General features: G+C 47.1%; 1 protein-coding gene across 3 annotated transcripts in view; it reads left to right on the top strand.

Moving 5' to 3' along the window:
- The first annotated feature begins 593 nt into the window (after nucleotides 1-593).
- PACSIN2 (protein kinase C and casein kinase substrate in neurons 2) overlaps nucleotides 594-23459 on the top strand; it is an 80241-nt gene continuing 57375 nt past the window's right edge. For 2 of the 3 annotated variants that reach the window (XM_083181241.1, XM_083181238.1), the window contains exon 1: nucleotides 594-747. The gene's annotated coding sequence lies outside the window, so the exon portion shown is untranslated. Of the gene's footprint in view, nucleotides 748-22495; nucleotides 22672-23459 lie in introns of those variants that run through there. The other variant, XM_083181239.1, reaches the window with a different exon arrangement.

Here is a 23459-nt window from a genome sequence, read left to right as displayed (position 1 = left end):
CACCATCCCCAGGCTCTGTTCGGCCCTCAGCTTAATGAATAGCAAAGCAGGGGTGACCATCGGTGGGTGGAACCATCGATGGTTCCCTTGCGGATGGTTTCACACTAGTGAGGTTACCCATTAATGGTACCATCGATGGGCAACCACCGATGGGCATCCTTAACAAGTGGGGAGTTGCTGATAGCGAAAAATCAGCTTCTGCCATTGTTCTAACACCATCTGTAAGATGACAAATAGAGGTTGACATAATAAAGCTTAAAAAAACAGACAAGTGGATGTGTTGCCCATAGCAATCAATTTATTTTTTACACTGTGGAAAAATAAATATGTCTATTTATCTATCTATCTATCTATCTATCTATCTATCTATCTATCTATCTATCTATCTATCTCTATCACACCCTACTGCATGCTCCTGCACCTCCCCTGACAGATATACAGTAACACACAGCTACAGTATACTAGTGTACTGTATAAACTATTTCCCTGAGCTGTTAGCTTAGCGGCTAGGGGAGGTCACATGACTGCGTTCCATATGAGCCTCCTCCTGGTCACGTGGTATACGATAGCGAGGCTTGGGATGCGCGCCCCGCCTCCACCGACGACGTCGGGGCCGGGCTGAGCGTCGGCCAATCTCCTGGCAGCAGTCGTGGTATCTGGGTGTGGCCGGGTAATGCTGGAGCAGCTCCCGCCTGACAGGGAACCGAGCGGGGAGCGGCAGCGGCGGGGAGCCGGAGACAGCACGAGGTGAGGCGGGGAGCGGGGCTGGCTGGGTGTCCGTGTGTCCCCATTCCCAATATCTGCCCCACACACCCCTCTACCCCCCCATGTATTATACCTGCCTGCTGTTCTGTATAATGCACTTACCCTGGTTCTGTACCTTACTGTGTATAGTGTCCCCTCAGTCACCCTCCCACCTTATATACAGCTATGGTGACTGACACTGTGTATGTATGTATGTATGTATGTATGTATGTATGTATGTATGTATGTATGTATATGTGTGTGTGTGTGTGTGTGTGTGTGTGTGTGTGTGTGTGTGTGTGTGTGTGTGTGTGTATGTATGTATGTATGTGTATATATATATATATATATATATATATATATTACACACACAACCCCTCCCCCAGCCATATACATTGGATCAGGAGTCCAATGAGCACCCCAAAAAATATGCCCTATTCTCAAGTATTTGTCTTATGTATATTGCATTGACTGTATTATTATTATTTATATAGCACCACAAATTTACTCAGCTCTGTGCAGAGGTGTCATTTGTGTATGCAGCGCTGTGCAGAGGTGTCATTTGTGTATGCAGCGCTGTGCAGAGGTGTCATTCGCGTATGCAGAGGTGCTATTTGTGTACCCAGTGCTGTGCAGAGGTGTCATTCGCGTACGCAGCGCTGTGCAGAGGTGTCATTTGCGTACGCAGCGCTGTGCAGAGGTGTCATTCGCGTACGCAGCGCTGTGCAGAGGTGTCATTCGCGTACGCAGCGCTGTGCAGAGGTGTCATTCGCGTACGCAGCGCTGTGCAGAGGTGCCAATCGCGTACGCAACGCTGTGCAGAGGTGTCATTCGTGTACGCAGTGCTGTGCAGAGGTGCTTTTTGTGTACGCAGCGCTGTGCAGTGCTGTCAATGTCATTGCATGTATTCGCTTAGTACATAGCATTTCAGGCTGCTCTAAGTTGACACTGTAATCTATGCAGTATGATCTATTGGTACAAAGGTCATATGTTGTCATTGCATGGCTAACCTGTCTGCTGTGCCCGTCTTGCTGTTGCTGTGTATGGTAGGTTGGATTTGGGTCATTACTTGTCATTCTGCTGAAGGTTAAACATTTGCAGTATAGAGGCAGCGCTGTCCAGGCAGCCAGTGCTGTGTCATTGTCCCTGATGGTGTTCCAATCAGTGCTCGGCATTACCGCAGGATGGTGTTTATTGCTTCTGATGGTGTGGCTGGTGCTCCCCGTTATGGGACTGTCCTTACACCCCCTGCCCCCCCCCCCCCCCCCCCCCCCCCCCTGTGCATTTCCCTTATATATGTCTGTATTGCATTATAATGACCATACTGCCAGTCTATCCTTTTGCCACGCTTACTTGTTGGAGGTGTCCTGCATGTGCGACTGCATAACCTGCATCCAAGTCACGCCAAGGTGTGCTGGCCGGGTGGCGTATTGTCATGGGAGACTCCACTAAATGCTGCAACACATTGGCATGGTGATCAGCCTGTATGTAATCCAATCCATGGCAGGAAAATGCTCTGCATGTTGGATGCACACTGTCAGGGCTGTTGTTGCCTTGCTCTGACATCATGGTGATCGATGGTTCCTCTGTCCACATCACCTTCCTCCGCTGCTCTGTATTCCATTGGTACACAGAATACATTGTGCTCGGCTGTGGTGCTCAATGCACTAGGACATCCTGCTATGTGGACTTCTCATCAGACCAGTTAACCTGTGGCACTCTAGAGTTCTCTGTTATTGCATTCAAAAACTGTGTGTCTTGGTATCCTGGGATGTGTAGTTCCCCAGCCGCTGGAGAGCCACAGATTGCTTACCCCTTTAATCAGCAATTCCTGCTGCCACTTGCAGCCCACTGATGAGCAGTAGCTGCCATTTGCCTTGTATTCAGATGACTGTGATCCTGTCACTATAGGACCATGAGGAAAGGCCTCCGACTGCTCAGCCACCCTGAATTATAACTCCACCGATGGGATCCCGGCTACAGTTCCAAAGGCGGTGATCTGCGGTATAGCCACCCCGGAACAATTTGGATGCCGATTGGGCACCATGGTTTCTGGGGCGCAGTGAATGGTGTGGGGCTCAGTTAAAGACCTTAATTTCTAAAAAGGGAATGTTCCATGAAGGTTGGTTCCCAGCCCATGGAATAGCTGCCTGGGCTAGGACTAGGTATGGGGATGATCCTAAATACCTGTTGCATTATCCACCTTGGCATCTTGTATCATTGCTAGTTGTTGTGTCACCGAGAGTCCGCAGGAAGATGGGCTGAGCTATCCCGGTGAAACTTGGCTTGGTAACAAGCATCCCCACTCCCAGTTACTCTGTAAGTTGTGATTCATGTTGGTTAGCAACTGGCAGGAGGAAAGGGCTTATATATATATATCGCACGCCCTCCCCGTGTTTCCTCGGCCTAGTGATGTCACCACCTTGCTATGAAGAGTGATTCCTCCCTGTATCTCTCAGCTGCTGTCAGCATCCCACATGGAAGCAATGCTGTGTAGGTTTGTGCGCTGGTTTATAGGGTATTCCCCAGCCTGTGTTATGTCTGGAGGCCTGCTGTGCTTCCTGTTACACCGTACATCCCGAAGATAAACCCGGTCTTGTATATATTGGCAGTACTATTAAATGGTAATAAAAACTGAGAGTAACCTTTTCTGTTTCGTACAAGAGAAGATTTCCCGTAAACTTTATTTTATTTGGCATTAAACCCGGAGTGGTGGGGTTCTAGTCTGTTACAGCAGTGGAACCCTGGGGTACCTCGGGACACTTGCAGGGGGGTCCCCAGTTTGGTGGTCCGGGAAAATGTTAAATTATTTGTGGTTAAAGTAATAGGCAGTTTGGATGCAGACGACCGTAGTAAGTTTGACCACTACTGGTTGACACATGAAAAAGGTTGACGCAAGCAATGTGTTGACATAAAATGGACAGTATGAGTCTTATACGGTGTCCATGCCAACCTGTGTCGTCAGACAAAAAAGTGAAAACTTTTATGTTGACAGTCTCCATGTCCACCTATTGCACGTGTCGACCTTTGACCATGTTGACCTAAGGTATGTTGACCTATTGACTGTCAACACATTGAAGGTCGACATACATTAAATCACACGGTTGTCACAAGAATTAGGTCGACAATGGAAAGGTCGACATGATTTTTTTGTTGTTTGTTTTTTTGAGCCGACTTGTGTCAACAGGCGGTATTTCATATCCTACCATCTACTAGGGCGTAGAGGCCCGTACCCAAACCAGTGCTTGTGACAAACAGAAACAAATGGGGGCTGTGAAAAATATCCTTACTCCAGGGTGCTATGATTCAAAAAAGTTTGGAAATCCTGCATTATAGATGGATAGATTCATTCATTCATTCATTCATTCATTATTATTATTATTTTGAATTTGTTCACTTATTGTATTTTTGCATTATATATGTAAGCCATGTGTTTCTGTCACTGCACCTATTCAGGTTTCTCTGCAAGTAACAAAGACACCCTTGACCAGTGGAGATAAGTGATCTGTAGAATTCCAGAAATGTTGTCTTATTACTTTGCATCTGCAATGATGTAAGAAGCTTTTTTTTTTTTTTGTTTGACGACCCCGAGCCGCAAGGCGGAGGGAAGTCCACTGAGGGTCTCTCCAAACCTTCGGGTGCGGAGGACCCACTGTCCTAAACCTTCCAGGGGTTGAGGAATGAGGGTCTCTCTAAGCTTCGGCGAAGAGGACCCACCGTTCCCTATTTTCCCCTCTTTGGCCTTAAGGTTGAGAGGGGTTGGGGGAAAAACGGGGCCCGTCTCCTTCGGGAGATAAGCCCACTCGATCGCACGGCCCCCTTTTTTCCATGCTGGAGCAGAGACTGGTGAAATCAAAATAACCGAGGTACTAACACCCTGCAAGTTTTAAAACTTGTGGTTCCTCTTTCCTGCCTGGGGTGTGTGTCTGTCTGTGTGTCTGTCTCTCCACCACAAGCAGAGAGTGACACCCCAAGATGCAAGGGTTTAGAAAAGTTCCGGATGCTAGAATGAAAACGAATTAAGTCACCTGTGGCCAAGCATGGCTATACTTAATACCTGGACTTTAATGTGGCTAGTCCCTGGGTACTCTGCAGACTGGTTGAGGGGAGTTCAAAATAATATTGTTAATGGCTGAATAATACCGCTTTCAGACCACACTCTAGACCCGGGTTATTGCCGTGTTCTTGCGGCCCCAACACGAGTCAAGGTGCGGTCTGAAAAGGCCACCACGGGTCGAGCAACACTGGTGTTCAACCCTGGTAACGACCAGGGTTGAACATGGCTATGACCCGTGTCAAGTGCAGTGTGAATGGGTGCCTGGTTCGAGCGACCTGTGTCCCGTTCACTGTATGGAGGAGGCAGCACTGTCAGCTCCAAGTACTGCCTCCTCCCGAGCCCCCGATGACGCGCCGCCGCCCGGCTCCGCCCCATGTGACGTCACCGACTCGGCAATATGCCGTGACGGTGTCGGAACTTTCAGACCGCATTGCCGTGTTGCTCTGGGGATGGGACCCGTGTCCTAATCCCGTGTGCGACACGGCATTTGCGGTCTGAAAGTAGTATAAGTAATCTCCCATTACCATGGAGTTGAACCACGTTGTGTCACTTTTTTTTGGTTCCGTCTGCGGTGTCTCCTCCTGCTTTTGCCCAACCAGCAATCCATGGGAGCTACCCACGCTGCCATCAGACATTAGTGATCTTGTTCCCTGCACTGATACGGGTTGAGGAAGCAGCGGCAGTAACACTACAGGTGTCTGCAGGTGCCACGGAGACAGAACACAGCCAGCGGTCAGACACAGAGGGACCCGATTCCTGACTGCACACTACTCCATAATATAAGGACGGGCATACCGCTCACTTCCACTGTGGATATTTCAAATTGAGAGGAGGTGCTCCTAAATGAAAAGCCTGTCAAGGGGTACGAGAGAGAAAGAAGGTTAAGAACCACTGGTCTAGAGGACCGGGCAGTCTAGCTTGCTCAGACTGCCCACTGCATACGGTGTAGTGCCCAGCTATCATGCTGTATGACCTTGACCACTGATGACCCTGGAGTATCCATCTGTGTTGTAGGAAGAAGAGTTAATTGTGGGACTACGTGGCATTATCACTCCGGCTATGGATTAATAGGGTAGGAATGTTTAATGGCTTTACAGCTTTAGCCAGGGAGATCCCAATTGGAAAAGGTTACTCCACAGGGAGTGCCCAGTTACACTAACTCCCTCACCAGTCACAGCCTGAATAACATTTATAGCATTTATATGAACGGTGCCATTCAGCTGCGGATCATAACCTGCATTTTCCATGTCTAACACCCTCTGTCCCTTCCTTTCCTTCATGGTCCTGCTGACAGGGCTGTGGCTAAAGCAGTGGTCTCTCTGTTATTAGGGAGTAGATGTACCAGCCAGTCCGCTCTGATCTGCCATGCTACAGGCTGGGTAAGAAAGCTGATTGGTTCTCTCCTAAGCGCCTGAAGGTGAGTGTCTGCGTGGTGGGCAGGGATTCTTCGGCTGTTCTGTGAATGATAAATGTCTTGCCGGCAGCACAGAGAAATGCACAAGTTATACAATCTGGTTACTTTACTGTATATAGTTTGCAACATAAAATGATCCCACGGTGTTATGCTATAGAAATTCATAAGCTTGTGTCATTTGTGGGCTTGTCTAGATTGGAGATGTTTATTTGGATAGGCTGATGTATAATAAGCGTGCTGCTGTGACTGAGGAAGGCTGGAACGCTGGGCTGCTGACCATACTCTTCATGTGGTCAGTTTGGTTATCCGGGATCTGCCTGCACCTGGACTCGAAGTGACTCTGTCCTTGACCATTTTAGTGTATTTAAAGGAAAAGCAACTACTGTATATGACGAAGACGTGACCATGTCATAGCTGCCGGAACTCTGCCTCCGTTTCCCCTTTCCCATGCGCACGGCCTTCGTCCTCCTATTCTGTTATGTGCATCAACTAAACTTTTGGGGTCTGGCAGTGACCTTTTGGGGAGAATCCGATTGTTTTCGGGCGCCCCTAATTAAGGGTCACCCGATGTGAGCTATTCGATTGCTTTGCTAGCTTCCAGTCGGGATGTGCAGGAATCCACCCAAAGTTGGGCTTTTTGGCACTCAAAATGCTGGTTTGGCTTCTGTACGCTATAGAAATGGGCGCCTAGGGCACTAGCGCCCAATGGCAAAACAACTAAATATTACCCATAAAGTATGGGCACCCAAAAGCAATTGAATTCCCCCTTTTATGTGAAACAAACCGATGGAGCAGCTGGGGCACTGTGATGCTGAGGGGTGCGTGCAAACAACTGCTTTGGGCACTATCTAGAGGTCACCGGCACAACCTAGAGGTGAGGATCAGCATTAGGCTTTTATATAGGGTGGAAGAGTTTGGTGTGCTATATTTTTTTTTTTTTTTTTTTATTATTATTTTTTTTTTTTTTTTTCAGTAATATTTCATTTAAGGGTTTTACGTCTTTTGTGGGATGAACCAATCAGAGGGCAGAATTACACACAGGTGCCATCTAAAACTGTATGTCTGCAAAACCAGAGATCGTTCCTCCCCTAACATCTCTGCCTTCAGGCCTTTCACAAGATGCTTATTTGACTTGAAGAGGTAATTATCTGGAGGGCAAGTAACGCTCCTGAGTGATCGTGTGATTGTACCGCAGCCTTGTGTTCACGTTGCTAATCCGCCAGAGATCAGCGCACTGATCACAGAGCTGGCCTGGGACGCACACGTCATCCTCTCTTATGTCTGTGGACATTGCAATTTGCATTTCTTCTCCGGATCAAACCTCTAGTGTTCTTCAGTGCTGGATCCGTGCGCGCTGTCACCCAGGAGATCCAGCAGAGCTGCCGCAGATTACTGACATCATTTACAAATGACATAAAGGTAGGAAGCGTAAGGTTGCAGTTACAGTTCAGGGCTGGCTCACACATGGGCTGCGGCAATAGGACGGCTAGGACCCTGTGGCCTCAGTGATCGACCCAATGCATGTTGACATTTCCTGTGTCGTCGTGATGTCCGAGGCTCACGCAGCTGATCCGATGATGCAGCAGCGGATCATGGAAGCCTGGCAAAGGTGTCCCTCTACACAAGGCGTCTCCGGCGGCACTAACCTATTTTGGCAGCCCCGCTGTATGATCTGCGGACATCTCTGAATCAGAACCCGTGCTTTTTATTCATGCGACTGGTGTGTGAGTTGCCTTTGTCAACGTTAATAAACACATCTGCCTAGAAAACCGAGTTCTGTGAAGGTGGAAGTTCCCCGTCATGCCGGGCATGAAAGGAGTTCTGCTAAGCTATAAATAAGGTTTGCGACCAGATGTATTATCAGATCTTTACAGAAGTTTCAGTTTCTCTGTAATGCGGGAGAAATGCGCAGTCTTGTGACTCCTCTCACCTGGCGTAAGGGGAAGCTCGGAAGCTCGGTCTAATGTGGTTTTCAAATTTATTCAGGGGTGTCAGGAATTTGCCTGCATGTTCTGTTAGAAGTGTCGCCCCCTTAGGCCTGATTCAGATGCGCTTGGAGGGGCTTTTGCCACTGCTTACAAGCGTCACTCCTCATCATGGGTTCATGTGGGACACAATCGGCCAAGCTAGCTGCTGCCGATCTAGGAAACCCCCATCTCCCTCCCCTCGTCGCTCCCCCGAAAACGAAAGGCAAAATGTTTTAGGGACAGCGGCAATGACATAAGATTGTTATGGCCGCCATCCTTGCATGCAATGTGGGCACTTTTTATGCAATTGCGACAGATCGCGTGAAGTGACGTATCGCAGTCGAAATCCTACAGGCTGCTGTGAATATTTATCGCAGCCCATAGCCGTGACTGGGATCACATACGATACATCTTATGCAAAAGGGCCACATACAATATATCATATGCCATCATGCTGTCGGGTGAGTTGGTCTTGTATTGCATGCCATACCTCGCCCTAGTGGATGGGGGCCTTCAATCACTGACTTTGTTTTCGCTCTGCATCTGACGTCGCAGTCCTGTGTTGCATATGCACAGTATGGATCCATGGCATACGCAAAGTACCTACAGAACCCGAATCGGGCCCCCTATTATGGACAGCTTTAATAGCGGCCACTCTCCAGTGGGGAAAACGGTATTCTTGGTGAGACTATGGCCTGATTCTGTATGACCCAGTGCGAATACACTGGGGACCGAACAGATCAGAATGCCCCCCTTTATGCAAGTATTGTCTGTTGGCTCACTAGAGCCTAGTGATATATAGTATTCATTCTAGCACCCGCCGTATTTAAAAACCCATGCAGTTCCTCTTCTCTCCCTGGGGTGGTGTTTCTAGCACAGGTCTGGTTTGCATATCAGTGCTGATATACAGACCACACTGTGCTAGAAGCACTACAGCAGACCGCAAAATCCCAGGCAGAGAAGAGGAACTGCATGGGTTTTTAAATATGGCGGGTACTAGAATGAACACTAATATAATTGAGGCAGCTGATACCTCGCGTCTTGTCGGCGGTTCTAGTGCCTGATAAATGGGTGAAGCGTCTTTGCTTCATATGTGTATGGTTATATTTGTTTGCAAATCTGACTTCAGCTTTCAGTATGAAATAACTATGGCGTGTATTTACATTTATACAGATTTATTATGCTTTGCATAGGACAGACGCATGTTCAGAAACCCTTAATACATTGGGTATATGAATGTATAATCTGCGAATGCCATTTGTCTTGATTTAAGGCAACGTGATAATATAATGCACGGTCTCCTGAGGCTTGCCGGTGACATCCTCGCTGACTGATGCACAATACTGATGGCGTTCTGCTGATGCTAATCTGGTTTACCTCTTCCTTCCTTTTATATTGCAGACGGTTCAGGCGGCTGTATCTGTCTGAGGCTCCAGCGGCGTCAATAATAGAATAGATTTATAGCACTTGAACTTTGGCTAATCTCCGGTATATCTCTGTCATGTGTCATTCTGCCCCCATACAGTGACTCCTTCTCTCTCACTGGTAGGGAGAACGCCAAGATGTGACGGCGGCTTCCTCCCGTTACTTCCTATGCTTTGTATTGGTTACAGCCTGCTATATCCCTTGGCGCTCCGTATTGATTGGTCAGTGGTTGCAGCTGCAGTTAGAGTTTCTGCGACCTCCTATAATGGATTTCTCCCCCCCCCCCCCATGTGTGGCTGCCCATCTGGGGGGGGACATGTAGAAGATACAGACACGTCTTGTTTCGGTTTCCCTTCTCTATTCTGCAGTATTTATAGGTTGATCATTTTATGGTTCTATTTCCTTAAATTAGATTCCAACAAATGTTTCAGCCACAATGTGCCGTGCAAAAATGCGGCACTAATACAGAACGGTCTGTAACTGCAGACATTAAGGCACGTCGGCCGCGCACAAGGTCCGCGGTCTGGAAGACCCGTTGGAGCAGTGGCGTCAAGTGCGTGACGCGGCTCAGAGCGTGATCCTTATCTGCGGTTCCAGCGGCTTTCCCTGGCAGACGTTCTGGAAGAGCATTAGCGGCCCGTAATCTGTTGGATACAAGCTGATAGAGTGTATCTAACACCATTGACGGTAAGTAGGCGCCTGGTGGTGACCGGGCGGTTAGTGGGAGTGCTAATAAAATGCTGCGAGTGTCGGGCAAAATGCAGGATTGCCAAGCCGGCTTAGGGGAGGATGTGTGATGTCCGCTCCTGCCCGGATGTACCTGCTTTTACCTGCAGCGCAGAGTAAGTCTTGCAAACAGCTCTGTATTACCCCAATAGTTCAATTATTATTTTTTTTTTTTTAATAGTCGCAGAGCGTACGCACGGAGTGTTCAGTGCTCAATTTTTAATCTAGTTATATCGCTTAGAAAAGGGGCAGAAATCGCCCTGCATGTATCCCCCTCAAGTCATTTTCTCATTTTGCTCATTTTGTTTTCTTTGGCGCTGCAGAACCCTTGTGGCACCATAAATAAACAAGTATAATAATAAAAGCAGTACTACAAGTGGAGTGCTACCGCAGAGTGCCAACTGTAATTGATTGTATAACTTCCATAACCAGGTGGTGTATGCGCAGGCTATGACCACTGCTCTAGTGCCATTATTTCTCTATTGATTTCCTTCTAGTATCTCATCTATTTTCTATCTTTTTATTTATTTTTTATTTTTTTTATGGCTTAAAGGGGGTAGGCAACCAGTGGTACTCCTGCTTTTTTGGAACTACACGTGCCAGCATGCCCTGAGAGACTTTTACTTATAGGGCATGCTGGGATTTGTAGTTCCATGTCAGCTCAGGCCTCTGAGTCTTAAGCAGCCGCTGTAAGATGTGAGTTGTTATCGTTTGCTGCCCTTGTGTTTGGCCTCTGGCGTACACATCCACACTCCTGCCGTAGTACACCGGCTGTACGATTAGATTACTTGGCCACTATTTAGAGATGCACTAATCTCATTTGCTGCGCTTAGCCCTCTGGACGGGCGCTCAGCCCTGTGTGCGGGGAGGGTTTAGAACTTCTTATTTTGCATAACCCTGCAGCGTGACTTATGTAAAAACCAACGCTGGCATCACCTTTCAGTTCCCCAGGTGCCACTCCATCCCTCTGTATGTCAGGCACGTTCCTGCAGATAGGTAGTATTATGCCTGCGTGTGTGTAACCTTTTGTGCAGGGCAGCCTTGTGAGACTTAATACCGTGGGGGATGAGCTCCCGCCTGTCACCTGCTGCAGAGTCACCTCGCCAGAAGCTTGCGGGCAGCGGAAGGGTTAACTCCGCCAAGTCTCAGTAGCATGATTCAGCCTGCTTCCAGTATGCATTAATTGATGATCCACGTACACGGTTTGCATATCCTCTTTAATTATGTAATGCTACGTAGCCTTCTTACGCATGAAGGGACTAGCGATCTGTTCGATTACTGTAACCAGCGCAAGGTGCAATAATTTAATGACTTGTTAAGGACTTGGCGACCTCTAACAAGGGTAAGCTCTTAGATGGGTATCACACTGAAATTAGTAAGAGGAGGGGGGGGGGGTTGTGTAGCTTTGTATAGTGAGTAATCCCATACCCTTTTTTTTTTTTTTTTTTCCCATTCAGAAGCTTGGTGGGTAAGCCAGTGGTTCTCAAACTCCTGATGATGGTACAGGTTTTAAGGATATCCATCTTTAAGTGCAGGTGATGTAATCCGTACTAAAGTTAGTCCGGTTATACCTGTGGTATTCAAGCTCTGGCCTCAGGCCATGTTTTCCAGGTCACCTGGCAGAGCACTGTATATCACCAACTGTCACATTTTAAAAATCCCCAGGTGACGTGGAAAACATGACTTACACGGTTTGTGCAAAATATGGTTTACATTTATAGGTTGCACAAATGCTCGCTACAGCTGATATTGGGGTGGAGGGGTGGGCATATAATTACCGTTGCAAATGATCCGACCAGCTCCACCGTTTTTGTCTGTCCAGCTAGTGGAATTAATTCTGGACCCTTGTGGGAAATTTTTTAAAATGTTGCGTTTTATTCATTATTTTTACATTATAATCACTTATAATTTTATCTTCCAATGGAGGTGTATGTGACTATAATCATTACTGTTTTATTTTTAAGTTGTCATTTTGTCAAATTTCCAGTGAAATATTCAGTAAAATCATTGTTTTACAGGTATGCTTTTATTATGGGGGAAAAAAATGCAATTTCAGCAATACACAAAATTAATATTTTGTTGGCTATCCTCTGGTTTTTTTAAGAACAGTTTCGATTCGTCGAGGCATCAAGTGATCCAGACATCACAGATCTTCAGGTGGAATCACGTGGTTCCAGGCCTGGATCATGGCTTTGATCAGTTCTCTCATTACTTGAATTTTTTTCGTGATACCATCACTTAAATCTAGGGATGCCAATCCCGGGGCATTTTTTCAATCCCGAGATTGGCTTCCCTAATATAAAAAAACCTGCCCCGGCCGCCCCGCATATTTACTTACAGATGCGTGGTGCGGCCGGGAGCCTGGTGGGTGGGTGGGCGAGCCGGGTTGATGGAGCCGGGGCTGGTCCGCTGGTGGGTGAGCGGGCTGTTCGGTTGGGCGGTCTGGTCTGTTGGTGGGAGGGTGTTCACGCCGGGGACAGGACGGAGGCAGCCTGTGCGGCCTGCGCAGCGTGACCTCTGACGTCGTCACACTGCGCAGAGCCGCGCTGCCCGGGACGGGAGAAGCCGGGCAGCGGCTGAGCACCTGCTCAGCCGCTGCCCGGCAATCGGCATTAGACTTCCGAAATCCCGGGATTGGATCTCCAATCCTGGGATTGAAATCCCGGCATTTTGGGGGCCAAATCCTGGGATCCCGCCGATCCTGGGATTGGCCACCCTACTTAAATCCTTGACTAAAGATTCTCTATCTGATTTAAGTCTGGACTTCCTGGCCAAGGCAGGACAGTGATTTGGTGATCATCGAACCACTTCATGGAACTCTTGGCGGTGTGGCATGGCGCTCTTTCCTGCTGAAAGATACACTTCGAACAAATCCTCGATAGTGGGCAACAATTGCGCTGCTTTTTTTGGCATTAATACATCGACAGCCAAACGTCCCACACCATGCCTGGCCATGTTGCCCCACACCATCACTCTCACTTGGTGCTTCATAGAGGCTGTGGTGCACTCAGGCAAAAGATATTCCCCAGACCGATGCCGAACAAGTTTCACGCCATCACTCCCGAAGATGCTGATTTCGGACTCTGTCGCTCCAAATAATCTTATCCCAGTCTTCTTCTGTTCACTCCTTTTTGTGCCAATGCCGAATCTATACGTTTCTGGTTTATATACGGCTTCTTTCTCGGAGTCCTAGCTCGCAAACCATTGTCATAAAAAAAAAAAATTCCGTATGGTTCATTATGTTGTTGATGGCTTTTGCAGATTTTCGATGGTCCTGCAGGGCCAGACGACCTACTCAGCCCACACATACAAAACAAGATGAGTGTATTCTCCCAGTTCTTATGCAGAGTTTCCTTACACCTGACTTTGTTGCCCAACCTCTTTGCAATTTCTTCATTGGTTTATTCTTCCTCATGAAGCGTTTCGGCTATTCCTCTCTTCCCAGGCAACCAGTCAGCGCACTTCGAGATATTCTGAGCCATTTTAGTCGTTATTCACACTTTGACAATTGTTCAAACTATAAAAATCCGGTAAATTCACGTCTTCGCGTTTCGAAACACAACAGCTGACTAAAACAATGATGAAATTGTTCGTAACGATCGCTAAGAACTTCCTGATTGGTTATTACAACAAACATATGCTCCCCGTAATTGGTTGATTTTAAATCATGGGACATTGTGTTGCTAGTTATAAAAAAATAAAAAGAAAAATAAATAAAAAAATGGAAAGCATTAACACGACAAATACTGTTACCACATTAAGTGGAAACCAGATTAAAATAAAAACCATTAAAGTATTGATTTGATATACTGGAATATGAATTTTCCGCTATGAATTTTTGCATCAACTAAAACCCCCCTTTAAAAAAAAAAATGTTTTACATTTTTTTTTTTTTTTTTTTTTTTATTGAAAGTGTCCAGAATTATTCCACTAATGTATGTGCAGTTCACAAGCCTAGATGGGATCTTTAAAGCAGTCAGTAAATCCATAGTGAATGTTTGCATCCTAGCAGGGGTACCGTCAAACACCACAATTCTGATTGGGCTGTACAGGCTGGGTGTTGTAACCGGAAAATGTCGGATCCTGTCCACCTGAAGATCAGACGGCGCATAATAAACTACCGTAGACATCTAGAAACCATGAGAACATCGTTCTCCTAATTTTTAAGATGCAGTTTTGAGATGTAGTCTTTTCCTTGGCTGATCTGATATCTGTGTCTCTCTGGGAAAATGGAACGCGGTTTGCCAGAGGCAGCTTGCTCATTTGTTCAGGCCAGAGAGCGTCCTTTTCATGGAATGGTAGAATGTAAATGCAGTTTTCATGCTTCAGTGTCAGATTGTACACACAGTTGGTGAGATTATAAAATCTGTTTCCCTTTTGTTTACAATATGTTTAAACATTATTTGTGGGGGGGGGGGGGTGACTGCTGTGGAAGTGCAGACTGTCTGTTAGTGGCAGGGTAATAGCGGGCCCTGAAAAGGCACGCACGTGGTCTTTACGATAAACAAAAGTAGTGTCCCCTGCTTCTTTTGCACCCTGCCCGTTTTGTGTGTGGTACTGTGCACCCTTACGCTAACATCCCATTGAGAACTCTCAGTGTGTGTGCCATCATGTGTAATGGGCATTATAGTGTGTGTTCTAATGTGTAAGGGGCATTACAGTGTGTGTGTGTGTGTAATTGTCATTAGGACAGAATATGTAATGAGTATAGAAGAGTGTGACAATTTTTAATGGGCATAATCCTAGTGCAGTCTGCGTGTTTTTTTTTTTTTTTTTTTTTTTTTTTAATATATACCTTGTGGGTGCCTTTTTTATTTCCACCATCTATGCTCTCTTGGATCGTGAAATAAAAACAAGTCTCTTTAAAAAAAAAAAAAAAAAAAATCTGAAATTGGCAGTCACCTTAGACCATGTTGCTCTTTCTGACGTGTCGAACCATCAACTGGATACCAGTTCAAACCAGGGTCCTAGTGGGATATCTGTGAAGTGTCCTCTTATTACCCATTTGCAGATCTGGTACGGTGCTGTCACATACACGCCCTGTACTGACGCCGTATCACACTGGGTCACATCTAATGCTTTGAAGCATCCCATTAATTCAGCCTTCACGTTCTGTTGCACTGAGTTATCAGATGTTCCCAGGGTCACAGTGCAGATACTTCTACATGTCCCAATTGTGGAATCCGCTTTGATTTTAATATGGAAAAGCTATTTTTAGCCCTCACAATCTCTACGGATAACAAAGTCATTGGCATTATCATTGAACACCGTATTTGCCACCTAGCCCCCCTCCCCTCCCAGGCTCAAGGCAGGTTCCGAACAGCCTCTGGTCTTCCGGTCATCTGCCCTGGCGTACCGTAGTTGCCGCATTGGTGAAGGTACGGATGTTTCTTTCCCACACTAGACTGCTATTTTCAGTCTTATCTAGATGCGACCAGGTGCGTTATTTTAAGTTGAAATTAATATATTAAGAATTGTGTGCATTCTGAGATACTTGTTCTTGCGCATCTGTATATGATGCTATAAATGGAATGATGATCGGTTAGGTTCCAGTGCAGGGATGTAGCTCCTGGGTTAAATGACCAGGGCAATTTGGGTGGCTGCAATGTGCCCGGCACTTCAACCTGGGAGATTAGTTGACCTTAACTGCGTCTCCTCTGGTTAAGTGCTGGGTGCCATACTGAAACCGCCCATGGGAACACCACATTGATTTTCAGTCTCCCAAGATGGGAGCGGAAATCTGCTAATCACGGGTTTACAGCGCTAAGTAAATTTACATCCTCAAGCGTTTATCCCAGGCGCCACCTTCCCACGTTGCTAACTGAATCGCCCACCCAAGTGTCTTCACCTTCATTCAGATCTAATCTGCAAATTTGCTGTGAGGATAGGACTTCCGCAGAGAGAGAGTGGAAACCCGCCATGGTCAAAACTTTAAGTTTGGGAAGATAGAAGCACTGTTAATAGAAACCTGTAACCTCACAGGCTAGCTTCACTCGCCACACTTTGGGTGAAGTGTTACTGTACAGTAAGCCCATGGGGAAAACATGAAGAACCCCCAAAACACATTTATCAACTCCTGTACCTGTGGCCTTATTGACTGTCTTACACTGTGTAGATCTACCGTCTGTATACAGGTCGGGTCTCCCTTACGTGTGGTTTTTCAGAATATTTCAGGTTTATTGGGGTCCCCGTCCCCTCAGTGACATCACCGGCTCGCTCGCACAATGCGCCCCTGGGACCGGAGATCCCCCTGAAGCGGATCCTAATGGCCACCACGGGACCATCGGGGTGCCACCAGGGGACCAGGTAAGTATGGAAAAAATAAATATCCTAAAATCTGTAAAAATGGTCCCGAGCATTTCAGATAAGCGATACTCAACCTGTACAGGTTACCTGACCAATGAGTAAGCCTTCGTGTGAAATGTGTATTACTGTTCCGCGCGCAGTAAGTCACCTTAGTAACACAACTGTCTGGGTTACTGGCCAGTTGTAAGAGAGAACCTGTTAATGCACGTTTGAGCTGTTTCATTCCATATATGGTAATAGTAAGGTTTAAATAGGTTTCAGACTCTCCATATCTCCAAAATCTGAGATGAGGACCCTCTACGCTACAAGAGGCGGTTTCAGGTGCCGATCTAAGACTTCAGTCCACGAGCGCGGCTTACCTCCCGATCACCTTTCCCCTTCTATTCAAGACCTTCTTCTCCAAGGAAACATTGTGCGCACACTGGAGAGCTGTCCCCGGCCTTCTTACATAATTTACGCACTTGGTAAAATATTAAGTGTGTACCTAGGCTGATCTACCCTGCGATTGTCAGTCAGACGTCCAGGGTCATCCGTACGTGTCCGCCCCTCCTCTGTTGCAGGTATCTGTTCAATTTTGAGTGTTTTTAAGATTGCAGTTGTGTAGGTGGTGGTCTCCGATGGACACTGATACAGGAGAGTCTGCTGGTGTGTGTGTGTGTGTGTGTATACGCAGTGCAGACTGTGTACTAAGGGAAGTCGCCTTTATGTTGTGTATACAAAATGAGCCCATCCCAAGTTTATGGCTTTTCCTGACAATGAATATAAGTACATGTTTAGCCCCCTGGTAACTGACCTGGAAGATGGGTCTGCAGCAGTCAAAGTCGGTCCTCGGGACCCCACACAGCTCACGTTTTCCAGGTCACCCGACAGGTGCATTCATTACTATTTGACACATTTTCAAAGATCCACAGCTAATTATTTCACTTGATTCTGTGAGGAGAACGGCAAAACATGCACCGTGTGGGGTCCTGAGGACCGACTTTGAGAACCTGTGGTCTACAGCATGGTTCTCAACCTAGGACCTCAGGACCCCCCAACAGTGCACGTTTTCCAGGTCACCCTGCAGGTGCACAGGTGCTGTCATTATTCACTGACAGATTTTTAAAAGATCACAGGTGTAGAGAATTATTACACCGGTCATTCTGTGTGGAGACCTGGAAAACGTACTGGGGGTCCTGAGGACCGCGGTTGAGAACCACCGATCTACAGTATAGATGATAGACAATGTCTAGGTCGACTACTAATGGTCGACTGACTAGGTGAACACGAAAAAGGGTCAACATACCTTAGGTCAGGCATGTCCAAACTATGACCCTCCAGCTGTTGTGAAACTACAAGTCCCAGCATGCCTTGCCACAGTTTTGTTATTAGGGAATGCTAAAACTATGGCAAGGCATGCTGGGATGTAAAGTTTCACAACAGCTGGAGGGACATAGTTTGGACATGCCTGCCTGCCTCAGATCAACACAAGCTTATGGTCGACATAGGCAAGGTGGTTTTTCATGTTTTTTGGTGTCTATTTAAACATACGTCGACACGGACACCATATACATCTACCGTGTCGCTGTGATATGCGCACCATTATCCCACTCTACTCCCACTTTTGTTTTTGACCTTTTTTGGTGTCGAACTAGTATCGTGTACCCAGTGACTGTATACGGGGTCGGGGGTTATGGTAAGGCATGTGACCTGTAATATGGTTGGGGGAGGAATGGAAGACTAGGTGCTACGGATGTGTCCCTCATGGCGATTCCCATTTCTTCTTAGACTGTGCATGTAAAGAAAAGTACAGTATGCGCCTTCTCTTCTCTCCCAGCCTCTGTGGCGCTGGGCATCTCGCACTGTGCGGCATAAAGGTGCCCAATATGTAGGGAGACGTGTAAATTGACTATTGTGAGTTTAGTCCAAGGTGCCAATGATCGGCTTTTGACTGATGGATTTTGGAGTTAGAGAGGGGGATTCATATTGCAGAGATGTAGCTCTGGTGTCCCCAGGCAGTTTTTAGGGTGAGTCAGATGTCAGCGCTGACCACTTCCAGCCAACCCCCCCCCCCCCCTGTAAAGTATTGCACATGGACTTCAGTAGAAGACGTCACTGGCTGCAATCACAAGACAAATAAAAACACAAGCCATTTTACAGAGTAAGCAATTGAATATAACGCATGCGCTCAACCTGGATGCTACATACTGACGATCAGAACGGAATCCTGTGCATCCTGTAAGCTATAACCCAGTGTCTCCCGCTGTTACCGGCTGCACGACACCACCGGTATCAGCTGCGAAACGCCATATACTGTAACTGCTCTTATTGGTGGCTTTTCAGTAGCTGCAGCCACAGTGTATCTTTATGTCCGGTTCCGTGGTGTACAGTGCTGTGTAATATTCCAGCAATTTATACATATATATTGTTCATTCTAGCACCCGCTATCTTTGAAAACCCATGCAGTTCCTCTTCCCTGCCTGGGGTGTCGCTGTCTGCTGTGGTGTTTCTAGCACAGGCCTGGTTTGCTTATCAGTGCTGATATACAGACCACACTGTGCTTGAAGCACAACATCAGACAGCGACACCCCAGGCAAGGAAGAGGAACTGCATGGGTTTTTAAAGATAGCGGGTGCTAGAATGAACACTACATATGATACAGGTAATTCTATTGGTGGTACTACTGTGTATAACATACCGGTGGTAAGGTTTGGTGTTCCAGCCTACAGGATCTGCTGAATCCCTCCCAGGCTTTCACTCTTGCCAGTGGGACTGCCCATGGTTGGGGCCTTTATTACTTCTATATTGGGGGTTTGCACATTACAAGGTGAATACAACTAGAGGACAAAGAGAATAGAAATCCGGTCACATTTCCTTATGTCTGCCCACACATGACTGCCGCCACCGGTCACCTGTATTCCCTCTCTCCTGGGAGTGTCAGGCCGTTGGGTGTGTGTTTAATTTTGGAATTGCTGGTTTGTATTTTGTCATCCTCCCTACAATATTACTGGGTGCTTCCGTGCTGTAACATTGCCCTGATGTACATTTATAGTACTACTTGTGTAATGCCTGTAATCAGCGGCTTGTGTTTGGGATTGGATTAGTAATGGGTTCCTGTCACAATAAGATAATTCATCAGGAGTGTGACCGGGAGAAGAGCTACCATGTCCTGTTGCTGAACTCTGTTCCTTTCTCTAAAACTGAAAGTGCTGGCGTCTTGTAGTAGCTGCTACAGGGCCACTGCGAGGAGCCAACTCCTGACCCTCTGTGTTCCCCAACTCAGATTGTGGAATTGTTGTGTTAAATTAACCCGTAATAGTAGTGTGATGCTGCTTTCAGACCGCATCTCTGGCTTGCGGCCCCCCCCCCCCCCCCCCCCCCCCCCGTGTCCACTTACCCCGTGCCGGTATCTCCGTTGTGGATCCCGGCACTGCAGCTCAGTATGCTCGGAAAGCACTTATGAAAAAAGTGTCTTCCAGAAAATGGCTGCCCCATAGGAAACCCAGTTTAAAAAAAACTGTCTTTCGTATGGGGGCAGCCATTTTCTGAAAGACACTTTTTTCATAAGTGCTTTCCGAGCATACTGAGCTGCAGTGCCGGGAACCACAACGGAGATACCGGCACGGGGTAAGTCGACACGGGGGGGGGGGGGGGTGTCGACACGCGCGGGGGGCTCCAGTGCTGTGAATACTTAATGAGCGCTCATTAAGTATTCACTGTGCTGAATTTAGGACCCAGCTCATTGGCTGGGTCCTAAATACCGTTTCAGAACCGATTTTGAGCCTAAAATACCGGTTCTGAAACAGGTAGGACCCTGCATTTTAACCGGTTAGAAAAAACGTTTTTTTCTAACCGGTTAAGTGGTCCTGCACCTTTCAGACCGCACACATTACCGTTTTAAAACGGTAAAAAAACGGCAATATACCGTTTTTAAAGTGCGGTCTGAAAGGGGCATGAGTGTCATACTAACCTGCTGGAGGGGTTTCCCATAGTGAACAAGCAGATTCAAGCCGTCTATATAGTATGTCATCGATTTTAAGTGTTTGCTGTGGGTGCAACATCTCCACTTTTACATGCTTTGATACATCTCTACTGTATGGTTGGTTGGCATCTCCCAAATTCTATGAAGCAATCTGGATGATAGATGTCCGCTGTCTAGGTCGCCTACCACAAGATCGACACGACTTCACGATTTTTGGTAGGGATTATTTCCTACCTCCCACGTAGACTTTAGTTGGGAATGGTGAAGTAGCGAAGTGAGCTTGGCAATAGTATGTGCCACACTAATTGGGCATCCATGTTGGCAGTTGTCGTCATTGACTATACCACCCCCCTCAAAACTACAAAAGGCCCAGTAGTTCTCATTGTTTTTTTTTGGTGCTACGGGGTGGTGTCTGCTTTTTTTTTTTTCCCAGACAGCGAGGATTCCCCTAAATGGTGAGGTTCGCCACAAATGCAGTGAACCTCGCAGTTTTGACGGCCACACTTGCTGTTTCCACCTTGCCTCGCAAAGGTAGTCAGACACTGGAAACGGTGGAAGAGAAGGTGGAGAAAAGCACCTATCCGTGTCTGGAGCTGGTACGCAACCTGCAACCCTCCCCCCCCCAAAGAGGGGGACAGCAGAAAGCCATTGCTGAAAGGAAGTGTGTTGGGACCATGTGTCTGTTCCTTTTAATCTTTTAAATACTAGGCCCATCCTTAAAGTACAATCGCAGTTCTGTTCCTGTGACCTGTAAATTGACATAATTGACTTTTTGATCAGAATGAAGCCGGAGTTTCAGGTGCCGCGTTGTAACTCGTCACACCAAACTTTCTTTCATGTAATTTTTTTTTTAAAAGCCGTTCTGTGCTGCGACTGTCTCACTTGCGCGTTCAGCATTTCTGGAGCTGAATGAAATGTGTATTGTCATCTTCCCTAGTACCAGACAACCTTGGGCCGAGGTTGTACTATATTTCCGATGGCATCATAGTGTTTTCCTGTAAACAGACCTTTTATTAAACTGTCAGCAGGTTCCTTGCCTCGCGCCCAGCGCTGGGCCACCTTGTAGGTGCAGGACAAAGTCCTCCTTGTAGTGACATGTTTATAGCTCCAGCTGTAAAATATACTCCACTTATTGCTGACGCAAAAAAAGGTAGGGAACAATAGTCGCCTTGTCTTCTCTGCCCACTCTTTCTCTCTATTGCAAGGTCGTTTTGACATTGACCTGGCGGGGGTCGCTGCAGATTTGCAAATTCTAGGTCTGCATTCCATATTCCTCACAGCGCTGAAGTCATGGGTTCAATTCCCACCATGACCCTAACTGCGGAGTTTGTATGTTCTCCCCGTGCTTGCGTGGGATTCCTCCGGGTACTCCGGTTTCCTCCCACAATCTAAAAATATACTGGTAGGTTAATTGGCTCCCAACAAAATTAACCCTAGAATGTCTGTGTGTGTGTGTGTACATGTGTTAGGGAATATAGATTGTAAGCTCCACTGGGGCAGGGGCTGATGTGAATATTCAAATATTGACTTTATCCCGGAATCGCCCCCATAGCTCTAGCCCCTTGTGGCAGCAATGCTATCCACCGTGCCAGCAAAATAATCTCCTGTTAGGAACGTATTATCCCCTCGACTGTATTGTACAAATAACACCGTGAAGATCTTCTAAATGCAAAGCTTTGCAACCACGGCCAAATCAATGCTTCTTTATTCTCCCCCCAGTCTCTGGAAAAAGATTCCAGCCCAAGGGTGAGAGGGAGTAGTTTTGACGTGTCCTTATACCTGTGAGAGGGAGGAAGGGCTGGCGTGCGTCCCTGCTGCAATATGTAAACATGTCACTGTGCTGGATGGAGGAGGAGGGAGAGGAGAGGGGGGGGGGGGGGGGGGGGTTGGGTGCAGAATTCCTACTGCAGTGTGCAGGAATGGTCTTCTCCTGAGCTGCACAGCGGAAGTGATGAAACGTGCGGTGCCCGTGCATGGAAAGGTCACAGAATCTGTGTAGGAGGACGCAGGTACCCGCAGATCGGATGCAAACAATGCAGGTGCCCCCCACCGACGGCGCCAGCAGCAGCCTGTAAGTACCAGGAAGCCTGGGTGTTACATATCCCATTAGGGGCAGTGCACCATCTGTGAGGCTGTAAAAGGGAGAGAAATTCTCGGCTCAGGTGCCACAGAGAGAAATCCCTTCTGCAGGGTGCGGATGAGTCTCTCTCGCTGCCAGCCTGCCCCATTCACATGGTGGTTATTCTACAGATCCTCCTGCAGAAGGACAGTGACTGCTGGGAGATGTTGTTCACTCTTCAGCCATCCTCCCTTCTGTCTTTTTTTTTGTTCGCCGATTCCACTTGTGTAACGTTTGGCAGATCTGTGCGGTCAGGCTGGCAGCGATTTATAGGAATAAGATGGTACCGGGAGCTCGTCTTCCCTGTCATTTAGTCTCGGATAATCTGTTTTTGTCTTTGCTGTCGAGAACGCTGCAGTGTATCCCTCTGAATCAGATCAGCCTTTTGCCGTTCCTCCTATGGGTACTGCTTGTATAATGACTGATTCTTATTACCATACAGGTGGATTAAGTGTTGCGCTTAATGTTACATGTCAAATTAAAAGGGGTCTGTCTAACCTCACCCTTGATCGCTTAAATTGTATCGCCCCCATTTTTGTACCCCCCCCCCCCTGTTCCATCCATATTATTTTTGTTTTGCGTCTTCTGTACGAAGTGTCGGAGATTTCCTGTACGCTGCCTGTCTTCCACCTATATCTCTCTCTCTCTGCTGCTGCTGCTGAGGATGAGAATGTTCCATCTGTTCTGTGTAGGTAGTGCTAATGTATATATTGAGCTAATGTAGTATTTATTCACTCGAT

The sequence above is a fragment of the Crinia signifera genome, chromosome 4 (genome assembly GCF_055691185.1).
Source record: "Crinia signifera chromosome 4, ASM5569118v1, whole genome shotgun sequence".
NCBI classification, from domain to species: Eukaryota; Metazoa; Chordata; class Amphibia; order Anura; family Myobatrachidae; genus Crinia; species Crinia signifera.
Note: the sequence above shows the minus strand (reverse complement) of the source record. Positions and strands in the feature narration are given on the sequence as shown.